Source organism: Eubalaena glacialis, chromosome 15 (genome assembly GCF_028564815.1).
Source record: "Eubalaena glacialis isolate mEubGla1 chromosome 15, mEubGla1.1.hap2.+ XY, whole genome shotgun sequence".
Lineage (NCBI taxonomy): Eukaryota > Metazoa > Chordata > Mammalia > Artiodactyla > Balaenidae > Eubalaena > Eubalaena glacialis.
Genome location: NC_083730.1, coordinates 63143009 through 63158435, shown reverse-complemented (window position 1 = coordinate 63158435; position 15427 = coordinate 63143009). Strand labels below are relative to the sequence as shown.

General features: G+C 43.8%; 1 protein-coding gene across 4 annotated transcripts in view; it reads right to left on the bottom strand.

Annotated features, from left to right (window-relative positions):
- The window catches only part of RALBP1 (ralA binding protein 1), a 43106-nt gene extending 28370 nt beyond the window's left edge, over positions 1 to 14736 (bottom strand). The window contains exon 1 of one of the 4 annotated variants that reach the window (XM_061169005.1): positions 14619 to 14736. The gene's annotated coding sequence lies outside the window, so the exon portion shown is untranslated. Of the gene's footprint in view, positions 1 to 13658; positions 13755 to 14153; positions 14219 to 14618 lie in introns of those variants that run through there. The other 3 variants (XM_061169002.1, XM_061169003.1, XM_061169004.1) reach the window with 3 other exon arrangements.
- Positions 14737 to 15427: the final 691 nt, after the last annotated feature.

Genomic DNA, 15427 nt, shown 5'->3' with positions numbered 1-15427 from the left:
ACCAGCATTAACCTACCATCTGGGAATGTCCAACTTTGTAAGCAGTATTTGCACGCGCAGTACATTCTTATTCTTCAAATTTTCTCAGAATTAAAGGACAAGAGTGTCCAGATCACAAGGGACCACCCCACACCATACATGAAGAGACGCACGCCAAAGCACATCATGAGGTTTCGGGGTACAGAGGACAGAAGGATGATCCTGAAAGACTCCTGCCGGGCAGGGAAGGGGGCAAGCAACTTACATACAAAGGATCACGATCAACTTGTCAACAGGAACACTGGAAACTTAAAGACAATAAAGGAATATCTTCAAACCTCTGACAAGACAGCTAGTTCCAAGGACCATTCAAGTGCACAGGTAGAATAAAGACATTCCAGACACACAGTAGCAAGGACTGTACTCCCCCCGTACACTTGTTCAAGAATCCTGATGCCCTGAAATGCGACCCTGATGGGCAGCAAGGAACCCCACGAAAAGCAGGCCTGTGACCAGCTAGTGACGCAGTCCCTATGACCCAGGGGAAGAAGGGCTCCAAGGACAAAGGGAGTCACAGACATCTGACTGCGGAAAAGAAGAGTAAGACCCGGTAAAGAACCGCTGGAGCTTTTGGAATATATCTGTCATGAGAACAGAGTAAAAGCAAATAAAAATAAGAGATAACCATTAACTCTAAGAAAAAGGGAAAGGTAGATGAGAAAATGAAATTGTAGTCTACTGCCTGGCTCAGGGTTACACAGTATTTGTATGATCATCACCATGAAAACGATGGGTGCTGACAGAATCAAACACCGTGCAGGGTAGGATGATGCTGGAGAGCTGGGGGCACGGGGCCCGGCGAAGGTCTGAGACACCCAAATCCTCATCTACCCTAACACCTAGGTTAACACAAGACGTCCAAAACTGCTATCTTCAAAAACAGCAGCTTAAGGATATTATTTAGATAAAGGAAATAAACACCAAAAAAAAATAGCTGAAAGGAAAAAACTAAGACCAAGAGGGGTGCAGGAGCGAGGCAGGGAACAGTGCAAGTCTTTAAACTGGGCTGGGGTCCCCAAGACCACCCGCAGGGTCGGCGATTCGCTAGATGGACTCACATAAGTCAGCACACAGTCATGCTCACGGCTGCGATTTATTACAGAGAAAGGATACACAGCAAAAAAACAAAGGAAGAGGCACAAGGAACCAGGCACACGCTCCCAGGGGTCCCCGGGCAGTGGAGTCACAGGAGCACGTGAGAAACACCATGTGCTGGGCAGCTCCTCACTCACAGCCCGAGGTCCCCGTGGAGCCCGGTCACATCGGTGTTCTCCGCCAGGCGGGTACCGAAATCCCACACTGCCAGAAAGACGGCAGGTGTTCCGCGTAAACCACACTGTTTTACAAACCGCTGAGGCCCAGTAAGCTGCTCTTCTCATTTAGAGAAAGTTTTATATGCTGTAGGGAACAGGTATATAAAGAGAAATCCCCATCAAGGGATTTTTCTTAAAACATGAATATTACTATCCAATAAAAAATGTTAAGTTTATAAACTGAGGTGAGACAAATAATCCTTCAGACGAGGCAGATAAGGTTTAGAGGGTTTCCTATCATCCACAGTGAAATCCTCGCCATGCAAATATGTGCGAGGTTTATGGCGTGTGCCCCGTGATGCAGACCAGTATACACAGTTACAGGACTGACAGTAATTTCTCATGCACACTCCCACAGACCAACTGTCAGCCCATCAGATTGTTACATAATTAGTCCTTTCAAATCTTCCAGCATTTGCTTAGGTCTATACTTCAATAGAGATTTTACTCTTGGGTTACTGTTTCTTTTCTGCACTCTCCTTATAGATCATCAAACTTAATCTTTATTTTAGTTTCTCCCTTACCCCCAGGGGCTTATCCAAACAAATAAACTTTCAATTAGCATCTCACATGCCACTCACAGAAATTCACTGAATGACATAGTGATTTAATGTTTTCCACTCAACATTCTCAGTGTCACTGATTAAAACAATATGCCTGAGATAAGATATGTGTGTAAAATCAGTTTAAAAGATGTGAAATTCCAAAGTTCATAATAATGAATAAGAACGTATGAATGTCTTTTTAAGGCTGACAATAACTTTTGCATGACTGATAAGAAAACAGAAAAATTCACAAGTTATTTTAGGACACTGATATAATGCAAAATGTAAAAATCAATGTCCAGGGCTTCCCTGGTGGTGCAGTGGTTAAGAATCCGCCTGCCAATGCAGGGGACACGGGTTCGTGCCCCGGTCCGGGAAGATCCTACATGCCGCGGAGCGGCTAGGCCCGTGAGCCACAACTACTGAGCCTGCGCGTCTGGAGCCTGTGCTCCGCAACGGGAGAGGCCGCGACAGTGAGAGGCCCGTGCACCGCGATGAAGAGTGGCCCCCGCTCGCCGCAACTGGAGAAAGCCCTCGCACAGAAACGAAGACCCAACACAGCCAAAAATAAATAAATTAATTAATTAAAAAAAAAAATCCATGTCCAGATGAAACAGAAATCTAAAGGGCACAGATTATGTCCATTATTTAAGTGAACGTTCAAACTCAGGATCAAAATGCCAGGTGCTGGAAAATGAGCAGCCAAAACATACAGGATCTAGCAGCCAGAAATAATCCCACCTTCTGCCTGGGATGAAAGGCTGGAGAGGACACAATCCAGTTCTACATACAGCTGTCCAAATCAAAGAGTACGTATGTGTATTAAGTATGGGGAAAAAGTCCACATCGCCTTTACACAAAATCAAAGGTGCTATCATCAGCAGTCACCCTAATTCAGAGGACAAAAAAAAAGTTTTCTTATAAGAAAACCAGAATAAGTATCATTTGGTATTTATCAGTAAAACAGCACATTTTTAAAGTAATGATATATCCTTTGGCTGGGCGGGGGGAGGGTGGTGTCTTTCCTGCCACATTTCATAATCACAAAATCTATTCTCAAGTAAATAGTAAATTAGAACTTAACTTGGGGGCGGGGGAGACCAACAAACGTTATTTAATAATTTTTAAAATGCACACCGTTGGTTACAACAGAAACTGGGTAAAAGTATCTAGACCATGGTTCCCAGACAGTGCACGGAGGCACCCAGAGCACTGTAAGCAAACTCATCCCGGCCACGGGGAGCTTACATTTGAGGGAAACAGAGTGGTATTCAACATCTGCCAGACGCTGTGCAAACTACCAGCTAAAAGAAGTTCAGTTTCAACATTAGACTGTGCACATTCCTTTCAACAGCATACCTCTGTGAAGCTGGGTTTTCTGGGGTAGCTATGATTTAAAGAAAAAAAAAAAATGGGGGACTTCCTTGGTGGTGCAGTGGTTAAGAATCCAAGGGTTCGAGCCCTGGTCTGGGAAGATCCCACATGCCGCGAAGCAACCAAGCCCGTGCACCACAACTACTGAGCCTGCGCTCTAGAGCCCGCGAGCCACAACTACTGAGCCCGTGTGCCACAATTACTGAAGCCCACGCGCCTAGAGCCTGTGCTCTGCAATGAGAAGCCACCGCAATGAGAAGCCCACGTATCACAACGAAGAGCAGCCCCTGCTCGCCACAACTAGAGAAAGCCCACGTGCAGCAACGAAGACCCAATGCGGTCAAAAATAAATAAATAAATAAATAAATTTATTTTAAAAAATCATCATGGAACAAGAAATAAGGGTGGTGCTGTCCAATCTGATTGCAAAGTATTATAAGCTGTGCAGTGTCCAACAGGAACACAAAGACCACTAATTTTAGTTATTTGAGAGTGAAATAATTTATTTCCTCTTTCAGCTTGTGTGTACTATTCTTTCAAATGGTTACTAAATTGCCAAGTCATAAATGCGAATTTAGTTGTGTGGGTCTAACAACATAATTCCGCATACTATTAAGCACTTCCATTAGGCTGACACCAGGTCTAAGAGCAAGGTATGTACAAGATGAGGCTGAAATACCATGTCACAAAAGAAAGACGTTATGAAAGATGCTTGGAATCAAGACAAAAGGACTCAGAAGTCAACTAGAAGAAGCTCCCACTGGCCAAAGATGGAAAGATGGGACTATATGAGCGCCAATAACTGCCATGAACTAAAGTATCAAGTATATTTAAATCCATGAGTTCATAATGATACTCAAAAATAAAATTCATTGGTCACTTTGGAGGATGCTAGAGAACCATGTAATTATTTGGAATAACTGGTAAATGGGGTGGGGGGGAAAGCATTTATCCTGAATCTGCTATACAAAGTGTTGTTCAGTGAAGTTTCTTTTTACTAAAATCTTCCATCTAATAAATAAATAAATAAAAGACTGTCACCACTTAATAAGCAATTTAAAAATAGATACTGGCAACGATCAATGACTGCTAATAACACAAACAAAAAAGAGAGAAAATCACACCAGCCTCGCAAAAATAAACTAATGAAAACTTAATCCGATTAAGCCTCAAAATCTGGGGATATGCAATTTAGTTTCTTTAGTTAATACCAAAGAAAAAGAGAGGGGAAGGAGGAAGAGTGGGGGGATGAACTTAAAAATTAAGAGACTTAAGACCAAAAATGAGAAGACAAGCCACAGACTGGGAGAAAATATTTGTAAAAGATATACCTGATATAGGACTATTATCTAAAATGCACAAAGAACTCTTAAAACTCAACAATAAGAAAACAAGCCAATTGAAGACACCTCACCAAAAAAAGATATACAAATGACAAATAAGCATATGAAAAGATGCTCCGTATCATATATCATTGGGGAATTACAAATTAAAACAACAAGGAACGTGACTAAAATAAATCTAGATTTTTTAAAAATTATTTAAAAGAAAAATCTGTTTGTAACTATGTGTGGTGACAGATGTTAACTAGACTTATTGTGGTGATCATTTCACAATATATACAAATATCAAATAATTATGTTGCACACCTGAAACTAATATGTTACATGTCAATTATACCTCAAATTTTTTAAAAAATGACCTTCAGAAAGAAACAAGATAGCACTATACATCTATTAGAATGGCCAAAATTCAAAACACTGACAACACCAAGTGCTGGCGAGGATGTGGCGCAACAGGAACTCTTATCAGTGCTGGTGGGAATGCAGAACGGTGCGGTCACTTTGGAAGACAGTTTGGCAGTTTCTTACAAAACTAAATATACTTCCATACAATTCAGCAATCATGTCCTTGGTGATTTTGGTATTTGCCCAAGGAGTTGAGAACTTATGTCCTTACAAAAACCTGCACATGGATGTTGATAGCAGCTAACTTATAGAAGTACGTTTATTCATGATTGCCAAAACTTGGAAGCAACCGAGATGTCCTTTGGTAGGTAAATGGATAAATAAATAAAACTGTGCTAGAATCCAAACAACGGAATATTATTCCACACTCAAAAGAAATGAGCTCTCGAGCCATGAAAAGACATGGAGGAAACTGAAATGCCTATCACTAAGTGAAAGAAGCCAGTCTGAAAAGGCTCCATAATGGATGATTCCAATTGCATGACATTCTGGAAAAAGCAAAACTATGGAGAGAACAAAAACATCAATGGTTGCCAAGGGTTGGGGGAAGAGGGGGAGAGAAGGATGAACAGGCAGAGCACAGAAGATTTTTAGGGCAGTGAAAGTACTGTATGATACCACAGTGATGGATACATGTTGTTATAAATTTGTCCAAACCCATAGAGTGTACAACACCAAGAGTGAACTGTAATGTAAACTATGGCCTTTGGGTGGCAATGCGTGTCAATGTCAGGTCCTCACCTGTAACAAACGTCCCATCGGGTGGGGGATGCTGATAATGGGAGAGGCTGTGCATGTGTGGGGCTGGGGGCGTATGGGAAATCTCTGTACCTTCCTCTCAATTTTGCTGTGAACCCAAAACTGCTCTAAAAAAATAAAGTCTGAATCAAAAAAAAAAAAAAAGTAACCTGAGGAAGCAAAATCTGATGTCATAATATGCTCATTTTCTTAAAATGCTAAACTTAGTTGAAAAATGTAGCATGGTATCTGCTGCTTTTTAATTGCTTGTTACCATTCTAGGGGGATAACAAAATGGACTTCAGTGAGCTTTTTCTTCATTTTTATATTCACACTTTCTTCTCCCATAATTTTCCGCAGAAAGTCAAAGTTCTTTTTTTTTTTTAGCCGTGCCACGCGGCTTGCGAGATCTCAGTTTCCCCACCAGGGACTAAACCCGGCCATGGCAGTGAGAGCCTGGAATCCTAACCACTAGGCCACCAGGGAACTCCCTAGAAAGTCAAAGTTCTTGATTCGCTATTTCTACTTTGGAAGGAACAACTGAAAATTGCTAACATCTTAAAACTACAGCTTCAATTTATGAGTTTTCCTTAAAAAGCTTTCTTCCCAGTGGGGGGAGGGGAGCTTTCTTCCCTCATCTCCCCCTCCCTCCTTTTTCTCAATAGTAGTTACTTATCCAAATATATTTATCTAAAGGCACCTATCACTGGCAGGTTGGCGAAAGAGCTTATTCATAAAAAGATTAAGGAGAAAGTTCCAATCACACAAAAACACTGTTTTTATAACTGACAAACACACCTCATTTTTAAACAATGGCAATGGCATGCAGTTTTATTCTCAACCTGTCACAATATCTGGCTTTCAATTTGTAGTGCTTTTGAATTAATTTAACCTTCAATTGAGAATGAAGGGTCATGCTTCATTACATCAAGGTGTCAGCTCTGAAGCAATTCCAAATGAGTTCTACTAGCATTTTTGTTTTTAGTTACCTTTTAGGCAAAAGCTTCATATTTAAATACCTGTACAACGTTTCAAGGTGATCAGTTTGAAGGGCTTCACTCAAACTGATCAAATGTAAAGAAACAGGCCTAGTGCCTCGTACACAGTAAGCACTCGACAAATAAATGCCTTATTCCACAATTTACATCACTGTATAGAACAGACTGTATACATGTTTACACATTCTTTGCCTGTATGTGTCTAAAACATCTCTGGAAGAATATACAAGAAAATATTAAGGTGTGGTCTCTTCAGTGGTATCTTTAATGGCTGAGGAAAACACAATCATATTATTTCCATCTCACCCAGGCCCCCATTCCTCAGTAAAGAAACTGGGAGATACCCTGATGGAGAGAGAATACGGTAAACAGGAAGTAATACAGCACAGTCGTTGGCTTAACTAAATACCATCACCCTTCATAGGCTGGGCTTCCTTATCTGTAAATACTGACATCTACCTGGCACGGCACTGCCAAGACTAAACAAAATGGTATTCCTGGTACTCAGTAAGTAGCAATAATAATTATTAATCAATATTTAACTTCGCTATTAACTATACAAAAGCAGCAGTATAAAAATATCTAGACAAAACGAGATTTTATAAACTATATCCTCCCCCCCCATAAAAGTGTGAAAAAGGAAGAGTTTTACTGCTTTTTCCTTCCTTGACTCCCATTTTAAAAGACCTTCACAAAATCATAAGCACATTTTTAAAAACACCATAAACAAATGTAAGAAGCCAAGAAGAAACTTGGGGGAAAAATACTGGCACTAGACATGGCAAATACTTTTCAAAATTAATTTTTAAAAAAGAAAAACGGCTGAGGATTTGAACATGAAGCTAACAAATACTTTTAAAATGAAAAAACAGGGAATTTAAAAGATGTTCTTTTTCACCCACCAATTTTCTAAAGATGAACAAGTTTGATACCCAACCATGGGAGGGTGTGAAGAAAGAGACACGTTCACACGCTACTGGTAAAAGTGTAAACTGTTACATTTAGAAGGACAATTTAGCAACACCTACCAAAAATTAATATTCTGACCTAGCAATTCACTGTTAAAACCTTAGCCCCCAAACACACAAAAGTAAGCAAAGCACTGTTTATGATAGCCAAAAAACCTTTATTACGTTACATCTCTACAAGCACCTCAAATTCCTTAGGGAAAAAAGCAAAGAACAGAGAAAGAGAAAATACTAACCCAACTATATGCTGTCTACAAAAAATTCACTTGAACTATAGTGACAGAGGCAGCGTAAAAATAAATGGAGTACTAAATAAACAGATGGAGTGATGTAAAATGACAGCTTAAGGAACTCCAAAAGTTCACCCCTCCATAAAAGCACCTAAACTCCATCAGAATCAACTTTTTCACAACACTGGAAACTAAGCAAAATCTTGCAGCAATCCAGGGAGTACTTATTCAAGAAAAACAGCTGAATCTTGCTTAAGAACATAGAACTTTGTGGTATTTAACTTTCTCTAGTCCTATCCTGGGCTTCCCAGATCAGTGGCACCCTTGAAAATAACAGCCCACATTCCCAGCACTGGTTCAGCAGAACAAACCTCATTTGCAAACAAACTGAAATTATTATTCCAGGCTCCCTGGAAGACCTACCTGCTGAAAAGGCTTGCTTTATCTCACCTAAATGCTGCTAACTCAAACCCCCCCAGGGGTAAGGCCACTAGGGGGCTGGCAGAGGTTTTAGCTGCTACCACCTGAAGCAACAGGTAACAGCTGGCGCAAACACTACGACCAAAACCTTGAGAGGTGTTTTGGGGAACAAGGACCTTGAACAGCTGCAACAAATTCCTGGAAATCTAGGAGAAACGTGTGCGCGCAGGGCTATGTACATGCTCAGGAGTTTTGCCAGACGAAGAATTCTGGTTAGCAGTTTCTTTCTTTCAATACTTTGACTATGTCATCCCACTGCCTTCTGGCTTCTACCGTTTCTCATGAGAGGTCAGCTGATAATGATATTGAGAATCCCCTGTATGTGATGAGCCACTTCTCTCTTGCTACTTTGAAGATTCTCTCCTTGTCTTTGTCCTTAAACTAGTTGATTAAGATGTGTCTCAGGTGGATCTCATTGAGTTTATCCTACCCGAGAAAGCCCTCCACTCTCATCTCTGGATGACCTTGACCTCTGCACAAACAGGAAATGAAAGCTAAGACAGAGTTGTAAAGTGGTTGAGTACTGAAGGTACACCCCCAAGAGATGCACAGCACCCCTCTGAAAATATTGGGAGATGTTTTAGGTACTAAATGTTTAAGGAAATCTCTGTCCAATCATTAGCTGAAGCCTGTGTTCTGTTAGCTTACTGGTCAGCTAATGACTGGACATTAGCAGCCAAAAGAATAAAACAGGAATAAATGTAACCAAGGAGGTGAAAGACGCATACACTGCTAACTACAAAACATTGCTGACAGAAATTAAAGTAGACCTAAATAAACCCCTTTTTAATGGATCGAAAGGTTCAGTATCATTAAGACAACAATGTATTGCTGTAATTCAAAGTGATCTATAAATTCAAGGCAAAATTTCAACAGCCTTTTTTGCAGAAATGGAAATCTGATCCTCAGTTTAATATGGAATTGCAGCAGGCCCTGAATAGCCACAAAAAAATAAAGAAGAACAAAATTGGAAGGCTCACACTTCCTGATTTCAAAAGGTACTACAAAACTAGCATAACCAAAGCAACGTGGTACTGGCATTAGGATAAACATATAGACCTATACAGTCGATTTGAAGAGTCTAGAAATAAACCCAAACATCTACGGTCAATTGATTTTCAACAAGGGTGTCAACACTATTCAATGGGGAAAGAATGGTCACTTCAACAGATGGGAACAGGATAATTAGATTTCCACACACAAAAAATGGACCCAATCTCAGACCATATACAAAAATTCACTCAAAATGAATCAACATCTAAATATAAGAACTAAAACCATAAAACTCCTAGAAGAAAGCACAGTGTAAATCTTCAAGCCCTTGGATTTGGCAATGGATTCTTAAGATATGATACCAAAATCATGAGTAACAAAAGAAAAAATAAATTGTACTTCATCAAAGTTGAAAACCTTTGCCTTGGGCATTATCAAGAAAATAAAAAGACTACCCAGAGAATGGAAGAAAATATTTGCATATCATATATACTGATAAGGGTCCAGCACCCAGAATATGTAAAGGAACATTTACAACTCAACAACAAGAACAACAACCCAATGTTAAAATAGGCAAAGGACTTGAATAACTATTTCTCCAAAGAAGATACACAAATGGCCAATAAGCACATGAAAAGATATTCAACATCATCAGCCACCAGGGAAATTCAGATCAAACCCACAATGAGATACCAATTCACACCTACCAGTATAGCTAAAATTTTAAAAACCAGAAAATAACAAGTGTTGGTGAGGATATGGAGAAATCAGAGTCCTTACACTGGACAGTGAAATGGTGCAGCTGCTTTGGGAAACAGTTTGGCAGTTCCTCATACTGTTCAACATAAAAGTCACCACACGATCCGGCAATTCTACTCCTAGGTATATACCCAGGAACAATGAAAACGTATTTCGACACGAAAACTTGCACATTCACACTAGGACTATTCATAATAGCCACAAAGTAATGACAACTTAAATGTTCATCAATGGATGAACAGATAAACAAAATGCGGTATGACCAGACAGTGGAATATTACTCAGCAACAGAAAGGACTGTAGTACTGACACCTGCTACAATATAGACGGACCTTGAAAACATGATGCCGAGTAAAGAAAGTCGGTCACAAATGATTACATATATGATTCCATGTACACGAAATGTCCAGAATAGGCAAAACCACAGAAACAGAAAGTAGATTAGTGGTTGCTAGTGAGTGGAAGCAGGGGGAATGGTGAATGGCTGACAATGAAGAAGAGGGGTAATGAAAGGTTCTAAAACTGATCGTAGAGGTGGTTGCACAACTCTGAATATACGAAAAACTACTGAATTGTTGTGCACTTTAAAAGGATCAATTTTATGTTATATGAATATCTCAATAAAGCTGTCATAAGAAAAGCAGGCTCAAGTCTTTGCCAAGTTAAAACTCCCTTCTTAACCCTTTATTACCCTCTGCTAACACTTCTTTCTATTCTTCCCTTCACAGCTAAGATTTGTTTATTTTTGAAATAACCTACATTTGCTTTCTCCACTCTCTGACCTCCCATTAACTCACCTCAAACTTAGCTCCCTCCCCAAATGGTAGCATTAAGTAGGATGCTAAGAAACTGCTCTCACTTAGTTATCAAATTCAACAGACTCCTAAAAATCCATGTTTCACTCGAGTTCTCAAAGCATTTGAAATATAGCTTCCTTTATTCTTATTTTTTCTGGAGAGGCAGTTGTGAAGTATAGCTTCCTTTTGAAATGATCCCATTTGGGCTTCTACAACATCTCATCATGATTTCTCAGCGTTTCTCAACACACAGGAATTTCCATTTCCAGTTCTTCTCTCTGGCTTCAAATGCTATTGCTCTCCATGGCCTATTTCCAGGACCATTCTCCATCAGTAAACTCTTCCTATGCCGTGTTACCTAAATCAAAGGCTTCAGGAACCACCTATAAGATAGCCTGATGACTCTCCTATCAAGACCTTTCTCTTGTGCTCCAAACCCACACACAAGCACTTCCACCTGGATGTTTTATAGGTAAGTCCTACTCAGTGTATCCAAAAGCTAAAATACTGTTCCTCCCCAGATTTGCTCCTCTTCCTGAATTCCCTGTCTCAGCATACTTTACCGTTTGTTGTCTAGTCAATCACCTAAGTTAAAATCCAAGTCATCTTATCCTATTACTTCTCTCTCACTCCCTAAATCCAAGTGTCACTGAACCCTATTAATTCTGCCTCCTAAATATTTGTGCTATTAACTTATTCCTCTGCATCTCCACTGATCCTACCTTAGTTTAGGCCCTTAACTGTCACCTCTATTATTACAAAAACTCCTCACCAGTCTTCCTGCATCCTCCTTGTCCTCCCTCCATCCCTTCTGAAATCTATACTCTACAATACCAGAATGATCTTTCTAAAATGAAAACCTTATCATGACGCTTTCCTGGTTAAAATCCATAAGCTCTATTATTATCTATAGGAAAAGCCCTCGAGAAGCCTCAGAATGGCACGAAGTACTTGAGGACTGATCTGTGCACCCTCATCGTCTGCTACTTACCCTGTAAGTGCAATGCTACAGCTGCAGAGAACAACTTCCGTTCTTATAATGCTCTCTCTCCTCCTGTCCAACTTTCCCTTGGCCTTCCTTTCCTTTCCCAAGATTTCTGCCTCAGTCATGCCTAAACCTTCTTCGGGTTCAAGGACATAAAGTATAAAGCACCTAAGACAATGCTTGACACCCAGCAAGGAATTACAATGAGTTGAGAGGCTTAGACCTCTTCTTCATCCTGTCTCAGTGACTCTTGTCTGCTTCGAGGTTAGGCTGACTTTACATCACCTGTCTACAAGACTACTCCTAATTTGGTCTCTGCCTACGTCTCCAGTTTCACGTCTTGCCACCACCCTCGGCCCTCGTCAGCCGTACCTGCAGATCCTACAACTCACTCTGTTCAGACTCCCGCGCTTCCCTCACACTGCTCCTCCTGCCTAAACGCCCATCCCTTCTAAGCCTGTATACTCACTGTTCTCGTCCTCTCCCATACGCTTTTCCTGACCACTGCCGCTTCCTCAGTCTCTCCTCCTCTTCCCTCAAGACACGGACCACTGCCTCCTTTGTACACCCACTGCACTCCCTGTCCTTCCTCCGCTCAAAGCAACCTTAAAAACATATTGTACTTGTGGAAGTTCAAGTAAGTGAGAAAGTCTTACCACCCTGAAGGCAGGGGCACTGCCTCATCCATCTGTAAGTCTCCACAGTACCTGCTGCACAGAAATTACACTAAATGACCTGCATTTTTCCTTAGTCCCTCTACATATACTAACCTAAGTTCCTATCAGAGATTTTTGTTCAAAAAAGAAAGAACATACTTTTGGGTTACATTCTGGGCCCAACCTCTCCTTGCCAAGCAAACACTTGTACAAATTAAAGTTAATATGCACTTACTGATACCACTTCTATTTTTCTAAAGTAGGGGAGAAATGGTCCCTGGAAGATCTAAAATGAGAAATACCATTTTAAAGAGACAGTAAATTATGTGGCATAGCTTCAAGATACTGTTTAAAGAATTACTTCCCAACGGTCACTGTTAAAGTAGCCCACCTCGCTTACATCTATGGGTCACTTTGAAAACTGGAAACCCTTCTACTAACTTCCTTCCTACCTCTACTACTTGCCAATACAGTTTACAGCAATTACTCATCCTCAGGAAGATACTCAGGAAGGAATTGTCAAGTCACCAAGATAATTCGGAAGGCAGAAAGTGAAGTTACCTTTCTCATTCCCAGGCCCACTTATTCATTTAGAAGCGCTGCCTCCGTGGCCAGCAAACTACAGGTGGGCCTGTTGCTTATCATCGCTACTTGAATATTCTGTGAACTACCGCCCAGCATGATGGACTGCCACCCAAAGTGCTGCAGCGCGGGGACAAGCCCGCTCCACTCAACAGAACGTTTAGTGAAAGCTCTCCTAATGAGGCTCGTCGGTGTGTTAACTCAGCGTCCAAACGACGGTATTTGCACCTGCACGTTCAAAACCCCTCGAATTAACATTTTAATTATTTTCAAGCATTCGATCAGGCCTTAGAGGAAAGATGCTCTGCTTGCTCAAGACGGAGGCTCTGGAGTCATGAATCCCCAAACCTGAAGCAGCATAAGGACTTCAGGTAAGGCTGAGGTGTGGGATATCTGGCGAAACCTGTTTCACTCTCACAACGATAAACAAACACACACACGCACCCAGCTGACCTCCGTAAGAGCCTTTGGGCGCCAGTCCGCTTGACAAGGAGTTGTGAAAAGAATTCCCAACTCGGCTCTGCCGGTGCCCTCGCACCCAGGAGCCCTGCCGCTTCCACGAGCCCTCCCTCCTCACCGGGCGCGCACCGGAGACCCGTCAGCATCCCGACCGCGATTATGTAAAAGACCGAGTCCCTCTCGCCCGTCCGAGGCCCGGGCCCCGGGGAGGGCCCGGCTCCCCACCCTCCCCGCCCAGACCCAAAAGCCCCGGCCAGCGAGAGGGAGAAACGGGCAGGGCGGGCCGGAGCCGCGGACAAGCCGCCAGGACCAGCCGCCCCCAGCAGCCACGCCCCCGCCCCGCCGCCCCGCGAGAGCCCGGCCACGCAGCCGCCTGACAGACGCCACGAGAAGGCGCGCGGACGGCTTCGGACAGCGGGGCCTCGCCGCGACCCCCGCCCGCCCGCCCGCCCGCCACCCGCCGCCCGCCACCCGCCACCCGCCACTGACCTGCGCCGCCGCCGCGCGACCGCCCGCCGCCGCGGCCGCCTCCTGCGCTGCGCCCCCGGCCGGCCTCGGGCGCCCCATTCCCACCCCGCCCCAGCCTCCGCCTGTTTACAATGATTGGGACAGAACCGGGCGAGCCGGCCCAGCGCGCACGCGCACTCCCTCCTCCCGCTGCACCCGGCTTCCCGGGTCCTCCTCTCGGCTTTGACGGCCGGGGCTGTCCAGGGCCGGCGCCCTGTGCCCCCGCGCGGGGCACGCTGGGATGGGTAGTCCTCGGAAACCCAGCGCCCAGTCCTTAGGCGGCCCTCCGCCGGGAGCCGCACTACAACACCCAGGATGCACGGCGCCTGCCCGGCCGAGGGGCCAACTGGGGAGACCCGGGAGCGCGCGAGAGAACGCGCCGCGCCAGAGCTCCGCTGGCGCCTGCGCAGTTCCTGGTGGTCGGGGGCCGGAAGGACGGGCGCTTACCCAGCGCGAGCTCCGCGAGGACGGTTGGGGGCAGAGTCGGCCGAGGTCCGGAGAAGAGCAGACGTTGTCCTGCCCACGCTCCGGGCATCCTGTTCCCCAGCTACCGAGGCGCAGACCTTCTGCACCGCGGGCTTCAGCCCTAACCAGTTAAACCGGCCCGGAGGCCGGCCCAGCCGCCGCTGGGTGGAGCTCTCCCCGGCCCGGGCTGGGAGGGGAGTCTGGCTTGGGGTGGGGACTTTTGCTGGGGGTTTGGATGCAGGAAGCGCCGTGGGCCTCCGAGGAGAAACTTGTCTAGAACTCCGTATCGGGACTGGCCTCAGAGTTCCTAAAATGGGTGTCGACGAGGACCTCCCTCGGTCCTTGCGGCACAGCGGGGCCCCCACCATGTACCGAGGAGGTCCTGAATCAGAGCCGCCCTCTGCACGGTTAGCTTGCAGACAGAACTGGATCTAGAGGAAGATGGAAATGACCGCATTTCCTCCGGAAACCCTTCACAAAGGCTTCAAGATTTGTCCTGCTAATGCATGGCTGGAAATCAGGGATCTTTTTACGTGTTCTTGTCTTATAAAGTTTGGCAGTTTTATTAGGGGGATGATAAGATTGGGGATAGATGGGCCTTCCCAATCACTTCCATTCCTGCATGCGATACTCTCTTTACAACTTCATTACATGTTTAGAATGACCTCTACTCCATCCTGCCCTGTTCCTCCCAAAGCAGCCTGCCTCCAGTCTGACAATAGGTCTCTCCCTTGTACCCTGCATTTCCTACTCAGTCAAGTTCAGCCCCCTCCGCCTGACATTCAAGAAGA